Here is a 15,907-nt window from a genome sequence, read left to right as displayed (position 1 = left end):
AACACTCTAACAACTGAGCTAACCAGTCTGCACATGGATGTCATCAAATTGATCAGAGATTGAAGTAACTAAGCTACAATGTGCAAGGTACTAAACATTAAATATTCTATGGGGTGTCATAAGCAAGTGATTAGAATACTTTACTACTAAATTTATAAGACATATGCATTCAATATTTGAGGAAACAAAGAGAAAATAAAGCTATCTATTGGGTTTCACTAAAAAGTCAATTGGAAGACTTGACTATTGTTGTTAAAAGACATATGCAGTTCATCATATAGAGCCACAAACCACATGCAGACTAGTAAAAAAAAAATATATGCTGACTTTGAATTCAAATTTATGACAAGCTTACATTGATAGTTTAAGACCAACACTCTACCAACTGAGCTAACCAGTCTGCACACAAATTTTGACAAATTGATCAGAGATTTAAGTAGCTATGCTACAATGTGCAAGGTACTGAACATTAAATATTCTATAGGGTGTCATAAGCAAGTAAGTAGAATACTTTACTACTAAAGTTACAAGACATATGCATTCAATATTTGAGTTAACAAACATAAAATAAAGCTATCTATTGGGTTTCACTAAAAAGTTAATTGGAAGACTTGACTATTGTTGTTAAAAGACATATGCAGTATATCGTATAGAGCCACAAACCACATGCAGACTAGTAAAACAAAACAATGCTGAGCTTGGATTCAAACCTATGACAAGCTTAAATTAATAGTGTAAGACCAACACTCTACCAACTGAGCTAACCAGTCTGCACATAGATGTCATCAAATTGATCAGAGATTTAAGTAACAAAGCTACAATGTGCAAGGTACTAAACATTGAATATTCTATAGGGTGTCATAAGCAAGTCAGTGGAATCTTTTTCTACTAAAGTTATACGACATATGCATTCAACATTTGAGGAAACAAAGAGAAAATAAAGCTATCTGTTGGGTTTCACTAAAAAGACAATTGGAAGACTTAACTATTGTTGTTAAAAGACATATGCAGTACATCGTATAGAGCCACAAACCACATGCAGACTAGAAAAATGAAGTTATTCTGAGCTTGGATTCAAACCTATGACATCCTTACATTGATAGTGTATGACCAACACTATACCAACTGAGCTAACCAGTCTGCACATTGATGTCATCAAATTGATCAGAGATTTAAGAAACTATGCTACAATTTGCAAGGTACTAAACATTACATATTCTATAGGGTCAGAATATGGAGAAAAAAGAGACTCTTTTGTGGGCGCACTCTTAACTTGAAATGATGTGTAAGATATCGAGAGTAATTGTAAAATAAGATTTAACTTTTATTTATATCGTCAGATAAAATTAGTCAGTGGTCACTAGGGTAGAGTAACATTCAATTATTACAATAAAGTGAATAGCAAGTAATATACTAATGCTAACATAAAGTGAACTGAGTAACAGTACAATCAAATCACAATTGAATGCTAATATTAGCATAATAAATTCCAGCTGCCAGAGTCTGATCGGAGTCCTAAGGGAATTACCCTTGGAAAAAGATTTTTATGAGTAAAAACACGCTGCCAATATGTGTTAGCCCCATATAAAATGAGTAATTCAAGTATCTTGTGAAACTCTGAATTTCAAATGATAAAATGGATAATACATCCAGCTTCCATGAGAAAAAGAGGGGGAACAGTAGGAAATAAGATAGCAGGGTGAATCTGCTGTCAGTGTTAGACTCTGAGCGTAATAAACTGGTCTGTGCGCTACTATACCAAGTCTTCCTCAATGGTCGCCCACTTGAATACTGACCCAGCCCAACACTGATTAGCTTCCAAGATCGGATGGCTTTGGGCGTTTCCAGTGTGGTATGATAGTAGGGAAAGTTAAACGATAGCGGAAACTCTGGAATCACTGATGAGAGTTCACGAAACTTATAGTGCAAAGAATTAGATGGATCTGCTGCCAATGTTAGACAGGGATAACCCTGAATCAGTGGTGAGAGTCCACGAAAAATAGGTAAAGATTGAATGAGAATTAGAAAAAGGAAAAAAGAAAAGGATAATGTAAAAGCCCTTTCAGACAATCAGGATTTAATTGGCAAAAAGCACTTTGAATTGTTGATGGCAATCACAGGAGTATACTAGGCTGAACACACAGCTTTACTGTTCAAAACGTAATAGATCGCGGTGAAATACCTTGTAAAATCTACAACAGTGGATGTCAAATACAATGATCTTGAGTATCTCTACTTCAAAATCATGAGCCCACATATAAGTATCAGAATAACAGAATAATGATACTATAATTCGAGTGCCAAATACAAAAGTATCAATAATTGAGCTGCAGAGAAAACATAGCAATGTATCCAGTACTCTGTCAGTATCTGATAGACTGTGAGTACATATGAGCAGTATGAGAGAATGGCTGCAAAATAATCACAGGCTGCAAAGATGACCTCAAACATATTATAAATTGATGACTAAATACTGATTAACATAAATGATGCGTATTGTATTGGTAATTTAAACTAATAACGAACTGCAGGATACAGTAAATGCAATTAAATCAGTGCAGATGAAAATATATTGAATAAATCCATGCATTACCGATAGTATTAAATAATTTTACCTAAGAAGGTGAAGTCAAATAGTGAGCAAATAGCGAAAGAATATTGATTCTTATAAAATGCTGGACATAAGTGAGCAGGTACCCACAACTAATCATTCAGCTCAGATGACAGTTGAATTAAAGGGAAGAAGATTGCAATGTTGCGGATAACTAGATGAATAAAGATATTACCCACAGCAGGAAAAAATAGGAAAGTTCTGTTCCTTGCGTATGAATTGGTCATCACCGAGAGGGATGAACGGGCGACCGTGCTGGCAAGGTGACAAGTCCAGATGGGTGACGATGTCCGTACTATGGTAAATTGGAGCAGCAGTAGGGATGAGTCCTCAGGTGTGCCACAATGAATCTCCGTCAGTGGAGGATGGGGCGTGCAGCCGGGCTTGAGAGGACCTGCGGCGCAGGTTGCTGTGGATTGCCCGTGCCGGGATACGTTTCTGACGTTGAAGATGAGCAGCGACGGGTATGCAGCACTCCGGGTATGAGAAAGCGGCAAGGTGGTCAGGAAGCTGGTAACATTCTCGAACTCGATGAGCGGCGCAGTGCAGCGGCAGGTGTCAGTGGATATGCAGTACTCTGGAGAGCCGGAAAAGAAGAGCAGTCGGAAGACGCATTTCACCCATCAGCCGGGCTTGATCACTTCCTGGTGCGGGCTGTAATCCTGCAGGTTTTAAACGTGGTCTGGGTCCCTTCATGTCCAATCATTGGACAGATGTATTACGTGACAGCTGAGATGAATGAACAGAATTGTTGCTTGCCAGCCGAAATCACTAGGTTTATACAGCCAAACCCGACTGTGTGTTGTATTCCAAGACCAGTTCAACTCAGCAGGGAAACCCGCGGGCGATATTACATAAAAGAAAAATAAAAATAAAACAAGAAAATTGTAAACAAAAGTATTTTCATTTTAAAACACAGCCAAAAATACTATAAATAAGTTTTACATAGATTTGTACGTTGGGGCGGCACCTTATTATTGGAGAAGTGAGCATGTGCAGTTTAGGTAATGTATTAATAAAATAAAGGAAGCAAATGGCCCCAAGTACCAGACCAGAATGAAAACTCAACTATAAGTTATATTCGGTCTTAATTGACAGTTTGTAGGGATTATAAGTTATAGGAATTCTAAGGATGATGTCAAATAAGATATACATAATATATGAGCTAAGTTGGACAAATACTTATATTTTAAATGATTTACCCTCTGCGTGCTAACTTAAATGCTAGAATATTGTAGCATGACCTGGAAGGTTGATAAAGGTTGGGCTCTAGATAAGATCCGGAATGGAATTGCTGGTAATCACTAAAGCAATTAAAAAGATTATATTTGAAAAAATCCAAAAGGGTGTATAAAAGATGTGTGACTTATCACTAAAATGAAAAAATGGATGAATAGGATATAGTGAGATATTGGTCACAAAGTGAATTCAATGGAGATGCTAGTAAGATGTGAAAGAAAGAAATATGTTGTGTAATGGATAACTGGGTGAAAGGAAAATGTGAAGAGCAACAATTGTGTGGGATAAGAGATGTGCTGTGAGAAAAATAATAGAAAAAATAAAAATAATAAATAATAATAAATAATGAAAAATAATGAAGGGGACTGTGTGCAATAACTGATACACGTGAATCATGAAAGAAGATTAATTGGCCAAAATCAGTGACTAGAGACAGTATAATGATATGTATTGCCATGATGAAACAGGTTTCAGAAGATTATTAAAACCAAGCTGTGAAGAAGCTACATGATGTGGAAAAAGTGAAGTGAACAGTAAAGCAGTGATACCAGTGAGATGAAAGTAGGGTATAAAATGTGAAGTGTATGATAGGAATTGTTAGATAAGAGTTGCTAAGTTAGAAGTCCTGTATAAGAGAACTGTGCAATCCTGTATTCATTGTGAGTGAATAGGAATGAAATGAGTGTTTATAGGAAAGCACTGTACTTGATATACTCATTAAGACCCATTGGTTTTAATCCTCCCAGCCTAAATGTCCACTCACTTTCTTTTTTAATAAGCTCTTTACTCAAGTCACCTCCACGTATACCAAAGTGGACTCTCTCCAGACCATGCGGACATGCGGACCCCGGCGCCTAACAATATCCCATTCATCTATTTTTTCATTTTAGTGATAAGTCACAAATCTCTTATACACCCTTTTGGATTTTTTCAAATATATTCTTTTTAATTGCTATAGTGATTACCAGCAATTCCATTCCGGATCTTATCTAGAGCCCAACCTTCATTCTGGTCTGGTACTTGGGGTCATTTGCTTCCTTTATTTTATTAATACATTACCTAAACTGCACATGCTCGCTTCTCCAATAATAAGGTGCCGCCCCAACGTACAAATCTATGTAAAACTTATTTATAGTATTTTTGGCTGTGTTTTAAAATGAAAATGCTTTTGTTTACAATTTTCTTGTTTTATTTTTATTTTTCTTTTATGTAATATCGCCCGCGGGTTTCCCTGCTGAGTTGAACTGGTCTTGGAATACAACACACAGTCGGGTTTGGCTGTATAAACCTAGTGATTTCGGCTGGCAAGCAACAATTCTGTTCATTCATTTCAGCTGTCACGTAATACATCTGTCCAATGATTGGACATGAAGGGACCCAGACCACGTTTAAAACCTGCAGGATTACAGCCCGCACCAGGAAGTGATCAAGCCCGGCTGACGGGTGAAACGCGTCTTCCGACTGCTCTTCTTTTCCGGCTCTCCAGAGTACTGCATATCCACTGACACCTGCCGCTGCCCTGCGCCGCTCATCGAGTTCGAGAATGTTACCAGCTTCCTGACCGCTTTGCCACTTTCTCATACCCGGAGTGCTGCATACCCGTTGCTGCTCATCTTCAACGTCAGAAACGTATCGCGGCACGGGCAATCCACAGCAACCTGCGCCACATGTCCTCTCAAGCCCAGCCGCACGCCCCATCCTCCACTGACGGAGATTCATTGTGGCACACCTGAGGACTCATCCATACTGCTGCTACGATTTACCATAGTACGGACGTCGTCACCCATCTGGACTTGTCACCTTGCCAGCACGTCGCCCGTTCATCCCTCTCGGTGACGACCAATTCATACGCAAGGAAGAAAATATGCTGACTTTGAATTCAAACTTATGACAAGCTTAAATTAATAGTGTAAGACCAACACACTAACAAATGAGCTAACCAGTCTCCACATGGATGTCATCAAATTGATCAGAGATTGAAGTAACTAAGCTACAATGTGCAAGGTACTAAACATTAAATATTCTATGGGGTGTCATAAGCAAGTGATTAGAATACTGTACTACTAAATTTATAAGACATATGCATTCAATATTTGAGGAAACAAAGAGAAAATAAACCTATCTATTGGGTTTCACTAAAAAGACAATTGGTAGACTTAACTATTGTTGTTAAAAGATATATGCAGAACATTGTATAGAGCCACAAACCACATGCAGACTAGAAAAATAAAGTAATGCTGACTTTGAATTTAAATTTATGACAAGCTTACATTGATAGTGTAAGACCAACAATCTACCAACTGAGCTAACCAGTCTGCACACAAATGTCAACAAATTGATCAGAGATTGAAGTAACTAAGCTACAATGTGCAAGGTACTAAACATTAAATATTCTATGGGGTGTCATAAGCAAGTCAGTAGAATCCTTTACTACTAAAGTTATATGACATATGCATTCAACATTTGAGGAAACAAAGAGAAAATAAAGCTATCTGTTGGGTTTCACTAAAAAGTAAATTGGAAGACTTGACTATTGTTGTTAAAAGACATATGCAGTACATCGTATAGAGCTACAAACCACATGCAGACTAGAAAAATAAGGTTTTTCTGAGCTTGGATTCAAACCTATGACATCCTTACATTGATAGTGTCAGACCAACACTATACCAACTGAGCTAACCAGTCTGCACATAGATGTCTTCAAATTGATCAGAGATTTAAGAAACTATGCTACAATGTGCAAGGTACTAAACATTAAATATTCTATAGGGTGTCATAAGCAAGTCAGTAGAATACTTTACTACTAAAGTTTAAGACATATGCATTTAATATTTGAGGAAACAAATAGAAAATAAAGCTATCTATTGGGTTTCACTAAAAAGTCAATTGGAAGACTTGACTATTGTTGTTAAAAGACATATGCAGTACATCGTATAGAGCCACAAACCACATGCAGACTAGTAAAAAGAAAAAATGCTGACTTTGAATGCAAACTTAAGACAAGCTTACATTGATAGTGTAAGACCAACACTATACCCTCTGAGCTAACCAGTCTGCACATGGATGTCAAGAAATTGATCAGAGATTTAAGTAACTATGCTACAATGTGCAAGGTACTAAACATTAAATATTCTAAAGGGTGTTATAAGCAAGCCAGTAGAATACTTTACTACTAAATTTTAAGACATATGCATTCAATATTTGAGGAAACAAATAGAAAATAAAGCTATCTATTGGGTATCACTAAAAAGTCAATTGGAAGACTTGACTATTGTTGTTAAAAGACATATGCAGTCCCTCGTATAGAGCCACAAACCACTTGCAGACTAGTTAATCAAAACTATGCTGAGTTTGGATTCAAACCTATGACAAGCTTACATTGATAGTATAAGACCAACACTCTACCAACTGAGCTAACCAGTCTGCACAAGGACGTCATCAAATTGATCAGAGATTTAAGTAACTAAGCTACAATGTGCAAGGTACTTAACATTAAATATACTATAGGGTATCAGAAGCAATTCAGTAGAATACTTTACTAATAAAGTTATAAGACATATGCATTCAATATTTGAGTTAACAAATCGAAATTAAAGCGATCTATTGGGTTTCACTAAAAAGGCAATTGGAAGACTTGACTATTGTTTTTAAAAGACATATGCAGTACATCGTATAGAGCCACAAACCACATGCAGACTAGTAAAAAGAAAATATGCTGACTTTGAATTCAAATTATGACAAGCTTACATTGATAGTGTAAGACCAACACTCTACCAACTGAGCTAACCAGTCTGCAAAAAATGTCAACAAATTGATCAGAGATTTAAGTAGCTATGCTACAATGTGCAAGGTACTAAACATTAAATATTCTATAGGGTGTCATAAGCAAGTCAGTAGAATACTTTACTACTAAAGTTATAAGACATATGCATTCAATATTTGAGTTAACAAATAGAAAATAAAGCTATCTATTGGGTTTCACTAAAAAGTAAATTGGAAGACTTGACTATTGTTGTTAAAAGACATATGCAGTACATCATATAGAGCCACAAACCACATGCAGAATTGTAAAATAAAACTATGCTGACTTTAGATTGAAACCTATGACAAGCTTACATTGACAGTATAAGACCAACACTCTAACAACTGAGCTAACCAGTCTGCACATGGATGTCATCAAATTGATCAGAGATTGAAGTAACTAAGCTACAATGTGCAAGGTACTAAACATTAAATATTCTATGGGGTGTCATAAGCAAGTGATTAGCATACTGTACTACTAAATTTATAAGACATATGCATTCAATATTTGAGGAAACAAAGAGAAAATAAAGCTATCTATTGGGTTTCACTAAAAAGACAATTGGAAGACTTAACTATTGTTGTTAAAAGATATATGCAGAACATTGTATAGAGCCACAAACCACATGCAGACTAGAAAAATAAAGTACTGCTGACTTTGAATTCAAATTTATGACAAGCTTACATTGATAGTATAAGACCAACAATCTACCAACTGAGCTAACCAGTCTGCACACAAATGTCAACAAATTGATCAGAGATTTAAGTAGCTATGCTACAATGTGCAAGGAACTAAACATTAAATATTCTATAGGGTGTCATAAGCAAGTCAATAGAATCCTTTACTACTAAAGTTATACGACATATGCATTCAACATTTGAGGAAACAAAGAGAAAATAAAGCTATCTGTTGGGTTTCACTAAAAAGTAAATTGGAAGACTTGACTATTGTTGTTAAAAGACATATGCAGTACATCGTATAGAGCCACAAACCACATGCAGACTAGTAAAATAAAACAATACTGCCTTTAGATTCAAACCTATGACAAGCTTACATTGATAGTATAAGACCAACACTCTATCAACTGAACTAACCAGTCTGCACATGGATGTCATCAAATTCATCAGAGATTGAAGTAACTAAGCTACAATGTGCAAGGTACTAAACCTTAAATATTCTATAGGGTGTCATAAGCAAGTCAGTAGAATTCTTTACTACTAAAGATTAAGACATATGCATTCAATATTTGAGGAAACAAATAGAAAATAAAGCTATCTATAGGGTTTCACTAAAAAGGCAATTGGAAGACTTGACTATTGTTGTTAAAAGACATATGCAGTACATCGCATAGAGCCACAAACAACATGCAGACTAGTAAAATAAAACTGTGATGAGCTTGGGTTCAAACCTATGATAAGCTTACATAGATAGTGTAAGACCAAGACCCTACCAACTGAGCTAACCAGTGTGCACACAAATGTCATCAAATTGATCAGAGATTTAATTAACTATGCTACAATGTGCAAGGTACTGATCATTAAATATTCTATAGGGTGTCATCAGCAAGTCAGTAGACTACTTTACTACTAAAGTTATAAGACATATGCATTCAATATTTGAGGAAACAAATAGAAAATAAAGCTATCCATTGGGTTTTTAAAAAGACAATTGGAAGACTTGACTATTGTTGTTAAAAGACATATGCAGTACATCGTATAGAGCCACAAACCACATGCAAACTAGTAAAAAAGAAAATATGCTGACTTTGAATTCAAATTTATGACAAGCTTACATTGATAGTGTAAGACCAACACTCTACCAACTGAGCTAACCAGTCTGCAACAAATGTCAACAAATTGATTAGAGATTTTAGTAGCTATGCTACAATGTGCAAAGTACTAAACAGTAAATATTTTATAGGGTGTCATAAGCAAGTCAGTAGAATTCTTTACTACTACAGTTATACGACATATGCTTTCAACATTTGAGGAAACAAAGATAAAATAAAGCTATATCTGTTGGGTTTCACAAAAAAGTAAATTGGAAGACTTGACTATTGTTGTTAAAAGACATATGCAGTACAGCGTATAGAGCCACAAACCAAATGCAGACTAGTAAAATAAAACTATGATGAGCTTGGGTTCAAACCTATGACAAGCTTACATTGATAGTGTAAGACCAACTCCCTACCAACTGAGCTAACCAGTCTGCACACGAACATCATTAAATTGATCAGAGATTTAAGTAACTATGCTACAATGTACAAGGTACTGAACATTAAATATTCTATAGGGTGTCATAAGCAAGTCAGTAGACTACTTTACTACTAAAGTTATGAGACATATGCATTCAATATTTGAGGAAACAAATAGAAAGTAAAGCTATATATTGGGTTTCACTAAAAAGACAATTGGAAGACTTAACTATTGTTGTTAAAAGATATATGCAGAACATTGTATAGAGCCACAAACCTCATGCAGACTAGAAAAATAAAGTAATGCTGACTTTGAATTCAAATTTATGACAAGCTTACATTGATAGTGTAAGACCAACAATCTACCAACTGAGCTAACCAGTCTGCACACAAATGTCAACAAATTGATCAGAGATTTAAGTAGCTATGCTACAATGTGCAAGGTACTAAACATTAAATATTCTATAGGGTGTCATAAGCAAGTCAGTAGAATCCTTTACTACTAAAGTTATACTACATATGCATTCAACATTTGAGGAAACAAAGAAAATAAAGCTATCTGTTGGGTTTCACTAAAAAGTAAATTGGAAGACTTGACTATTGTTGTTAAAAGACATATGCAGTACATCGTATAGAGCCACAAACCACATGCAGACTAGTAAAATAAAACAATACTGCCTTTAGATTCAAACCTATGACAAGCTTACATTGATAGTATAAGACCAACACTCTATCAACTGAACTAACCAGTCTGCACATGGATGTCATCAAATTCATCAGAGATTGAAGTAACTAAGCTACAATGTGCAAGGTACTAAACCTTAAATATTCTATAGGGTGTCATAAGCAAGTCAGTAGAATACTTTACTACTAAAGATTAAGACATATGCATTCAATATTTGAGGAAACAAATAGAAAATAAAGCTATCTATAGGGTTTCACTAAAAAGGCAATTGGAAGACTTGACTATTGTTGTTAAAAGACATATGCAGTACATCGCATAGAGCCACAAACAACATGCAGACTAGTAAAATAAAACTGTGATGAGCTTGGGTTCAAACCTATGATAAGCTTACATAGATAGTGTAAGACCAAGACCCTACCAACTGAGTTAACCAGTGTGCACACAAATGTTATCAAATTGATCAGAGATTTAATTAACTATGCTACAATGTGCAAGGTACTGATCATTAAATATTCTATAGGGTGTCATCAGCAAGTCAGTAGACTACTTTACTACTAAAGTTATAAGACATATGCATTCAATATTTGAGGAAACAAATAGAAAATAAAGCTATCCATTGGGTTTTTGAAAAGTCAATTGGAAGACTTGACTATTGTTGTTAAAAGACATATGCAGTACATCGTATAGAGCCACAAACCACATGCAAACTAGTAAAAAAGAAAATATGCTGACTTTGAATTCAAATTTATGACAAGCTTACATTGATAGTGTAAGACCAACACTCTACCAACTGAGCTAACCAGTCTGCAACAAATGTCAACAAATTGATTAGAGATTTTAGTAGCTATGCTACAATGTGCAAAGTACTAAACAGTAAATATTTTATAGGGTGTCATAAGCAAGTCAGTAGAATTCTTTACTACTACAGTTATACGACATATGCTATCAACATTTGAGGAAACAAAGATAAAATAAAGCTATATCTGTTGGGTTTCACAAAAAAGTAAATTGGAAGACTTGACTATTGTTGTTAAAAGACATATGCAGTACATCGTATAGAGCCACAAACCAAATGCAGACTAGTAAAATAAAACTATGATGAGCTTGGGTTCAAACCTATGACAAGCTTACATTGATAGTGTAAGACCAACTCCCTACCAACTGAGCTAACCAGTCTGCAGACAAACGTCATTAAATTAATCAGAGATTTAAGTAACTATGCTACAATGTACAAGGTACTGAACATTAAATATTCTATAGGGTGTCATAAGCAAGTCAGTAGACTACTTTACTACTAAAGTTATGAGACATATGCATTCAATATTTGAGGAAACAAATAGAAAGTAAAGCTATATATTGGGTTAACTAAAAAGACAATTGGAAGACTTAACTATTGTTGTTAAAAGATATATGCAGAACATTGTATAGAGCCACAAACCTCATGCAGACTAGAAAAATAAAGTAATGCTGACTTTGAATTCAAATTTATGACATGCTTACATTGATAGTGTAAGACCAACAATCTACCAACTGAGCTAACCAGTCTGCACACAAATGTCAACAAATTGATCAGAGATTTAAGTAGCTATGCTACAATGTGCAAGGTACTAAACATTAAATATTCTATAGGGTGTCATAAGCAAGTCAGTAGAATCCTTTACTACTAAAGTTATACGACATATGCATTCAACATTTGAGGAAACAAAGAGAAAATAAAGCTATCTGTTGGGTTTCACTAAAAAGTAAATTGGAAGACTTGACTATTGTTGTTAAAAGACATATGCAGTACATCGTATAGAGCTACAAACCACATGCAGACTAGAAAAATAAAGTTTTTCTGAGCTTGGATTCAAACCTATGACATCCTTACATTGATAGTGTATGACCAACACTATACCAACTGAGCTAACCAGTCTGCACATAGATGTCCTCAAATTGATCAGAGATTTAAGAAACTATGCTACAATGTGCAAGGTACTAAACATTAAATATTCTATAGGGTGTCATAAGCAAGTCAGTAGAATACTTTACTACTAAAGTTTAAGACATATGCATTTAATATTTGAGGAAACAAATAGAAAATAAAGCTATCTATTGGGTTTCACTAAAAAGTCAATTGGAAGACTTGACTATTGTTGTTAAAAGACATATGCAGTACATTGTATAGAGCCACAAACCACATGCAGACTAGTAAAAAGAAAAAATGCTGACTTTGAATGCAAACTTATGACAAGCTTACATTGATAGTGTAAGACCAACACTCTACCCACTGAACTAACCAGTCTGCACATGGATGTCAAGAAATTGATCAGAGATTTAAGTAACTATGCTACAATGTGCAAGGTACTAAACATTAAATATTCTATAGGGTGTTATAAGCAAGTCAGTAGAATACTTTGCTACTAAATTTTAAGACATGCATTCAATATTTGAGGAAACAAATAGAAAATAAAGCTATCTATTGGGTTTCACTAAAAAGTCAATTGGAAGACTTAACTATTGTTGTTAAAAGACATATGCAGTCCCTCGTATAGAGCCACAAACCACTTGCAGACTAGTAAAACAAAACTATGCTGAGTTTGGATTCAAACCTATGACAAGCTTAAATTGATAGTGTAAGACAAACACTCTACCAACTGAGCTAACCAGTCTGCACATGGATGTCATCAAATTGATCAGAGATTTAAGTAACTAAGCTACAATGTGCAAGGTACTTAACATTAAATTTCTTCTGCGTTCCTTCATGGCAGCCATTACTCTGGGGGGGGGGGTTGTATCCATCCTCCTATAATTAGACAGGTAGTTTTTTAGTTTTTTTTCAGCAGCTAAGTACCGCCCACTCTGGGTATAAAGCGACCCTCCTCTTCCTCCTCCCTAGTCTTTTTTCCTGTCTCCTATTAGAGCAGAGTAGTGTTTGTTGTTTTATTTTATTTTTTTTTTATTTTTTTTTAGGCTTACCTCTAATATTCCTAGTTTGCGGTTATTGCTTTATACTGGAAGAGGGTGGCTCCCTGGGAAGAGTGGCAAAGTGTGCTAGGGGCGGTATGAGTAAGTCCCCACTAAACAGCTTAAGGTGTCTGCCCGCAGCCTGCTTTTGTATAGAGGCCTCTCTGCATCGCTGCATCATAGTGCACATACCACTTTTCCCCTGTGCTTGCGTTCTCCCCATTCCGTGGTGTGGGTGGAAGTGCGGCTAGGGGAAGGGACGCACTGGCGGGCGGAAGGGAGCGCTCGACAGTGGCGGCTGGCGGGCGGAAGTGCTGGGTGGCAGGGATCCCTGGAGGATTAGAGGGAAGCTCTGCACAAGTGCTGCAGCTCTATGATAAGGAGCTGTTTAAAAAAAAAAAAAATGGCACTGCACACAGAGATTCAGACTGCAGTGTCTCCTTGAATGGCTGGGCAGGTTCCTGTGCATACCAGCAGCAATATCATGGAGGAGCCTTCTTCCCCAAAGCCAACTGTTGCCCTAAAGAGGTAAGTCCTCATAGAGGGCATACATATATGTTATATTATATGATATTATATAATATAGTGTTAGAGTAGGTTATGATACCAGTATTATAGTGTGCCTCCAACTAAGAAGAGGATGTATAAAACTAAAAAGAAGCACAAGGAAATTCAGTGTGCTGCCTGTGATAAAATCTTCTCTTCTGTGGAGAATACTAAATTCTGTGAAGATTGCACTAGAAATGAGGCCAGTGACTCTAATCAGTCCAGACAAATACAGAATCTGAAAGAGTGAATGAAGAGCTCGTTTGTTACCAAGCAGCAGTTGTCTGAGTTGCAGGGAAGTAAAAGGTCTAGGTCTTTGACTAGCATTGATTCAGTGGAGGATTCAGTCTCACATGATTGTAGTTATGATGACGAGTATCAGGAGGAGTATAGGAAATTCACATTTGAATTGGTGGACAGTCTGTTAAAGAATATTTATAAGACTATGAATTATAAAGAGCCTGAAGGAAAATGTGGTGATGAAGATGTACTGTTTGCAGAGTGTTAAAAAAAAAACTAGGAGTTTCTAGTTCACAAAGCATTAAAGACATTGTCAGTTAAGAGTGGCAAAATATTGATAAAAGGCTTGGTAATATTAAAAAGACTGACCGTATGTTTCCTATTGAGGATGAGCAGGTTTTAAACTGGTGTATGGTACCTAAAATTGATGCTGCAGTTGCTGAGGTAGTTTCAAAGACTACTATTTTGTTGGAGGATGGTGCAGTTCTAAGGGACGGTATGAATAAATTGATTGAAAGTGCCCTAAAAAAGCTACATATTTCCTGAGCGGTGTCATTAAAGTCAGGTGTAGCAGTTGCTTCAGTATCCAGAGCATTAAGAGTCTGGGGTCAGCAATGTCTACAGACTTAGAGGAGAAAATGTCAAGGTAATGTCTGTTGAAAATTTTTTATATGAAAGGAGTAAAATATATGTGTGAGGCATCCTTAGATGTTCTAAATTTTGCTGCAAAGTCTATGGCAGCAGGAATAATGGCAAGGAGAGCTCTGTGGCTTAGACCGTGGGCAGCAGATATCCTTTCCAAGAATAGACTGGTGTCTTTACCATTTGAAGGATCATTGTTATTTGGCAATAAATTGTAAGCCATTATACAGAAAATATCAGGAGGTAAATCAGCAAAATAACCTCAAGATAGAAGGAATAGATTTTCTGTTCCCTACTCCAGGCAACAATTTAAAGAGGCCAGGAGATATAGGCCAGGTCATGGTTACATTGGCAGGTATTCGTCAGGGACAAATCGTCAATCCTTTCGTCAGTCCTACAGAAGAGGTCGCAGACAATAACTATTGTGGAGTTCTGGACTCCATTCCAGTAGGGGGCAGACTTCGGGAATTTAGCAGTCATTGGAGAGAGTCAATTCAAGATACGTGGGTGTTGGATGTCATAGCCAATGGTTACAGAATAGAGTTTTCGGTAGTTCCAGATGACAACAATTTTCTGGTATCAGAAACACCTTCTCTGGCTCCTGAATTAGAAGCCCTAAGGGACAGTTTAAAGAAATTGATCAGAGCAAAGGCAGTGGAGGTTGTCCCAAAGTTCCAAATAAGAAGCAGATTCTACTCAAGAATATTCCTAATTAAAAAACAAAAACAAAAAAAAAAACCCATGGGGAGTTCAGAACTATTCTAGACCTCAGACACCTAAACAGATTCATAAAAACAAGAAAATTTTATATGGAAACCCTAAAGTCAATTCTGATAGGGGTAAGGAGAAAAGATTTTATGGGGTCCATAGACCTAAAGGATGCTTATTTTCAGGTACCTGTAGCCAGTTATCACAGAAAGTATCTAAGATTCTGCGGGCTCGGAAAGCATTTTCAGTTTACTTGCCTTCCGTTTGGTCTAAAGACATCACCAAGGGTGTTCA

The 15,907-nt window shown here is 36.2% G+C and overlaps 1 pseudogene; it reads right to left on the bottom strand.

Moving 5' to 3' along the window:
* Window positions 1-1,747: 1,747 nt before the first annotated feature.
* Window positions 1,748-1,866, bottom strand: LOC135052300 (5S ribosomal RNA; annotated as a pseudogene).
* Window positions 1,867-15,907: the final 14,041 nt, after the last annotated feature.

Source organism: Pseudophryne corroboree, chromosome 2 (assembly GCF_028390025.1).
Source record: "Pseudophryne corroboree isolate aPseCor3 chromosome 2, aPseCor3.hap2, whole genome shotgun sequence".
In the NCBI taxonomy this organism is placed as follows: domain Eukaryota; kingdom Metazoa; phylum Chordata; class Amphibia; order Anura; family Myobatrachidae; genus Pseudophryne; species Pseudophryne corroboree.
The sequence above is the reverse complement of the archived record's forward strand: the minus strand, read 5'-3'. Positions and strand labels throughout refer to the sequence as shown.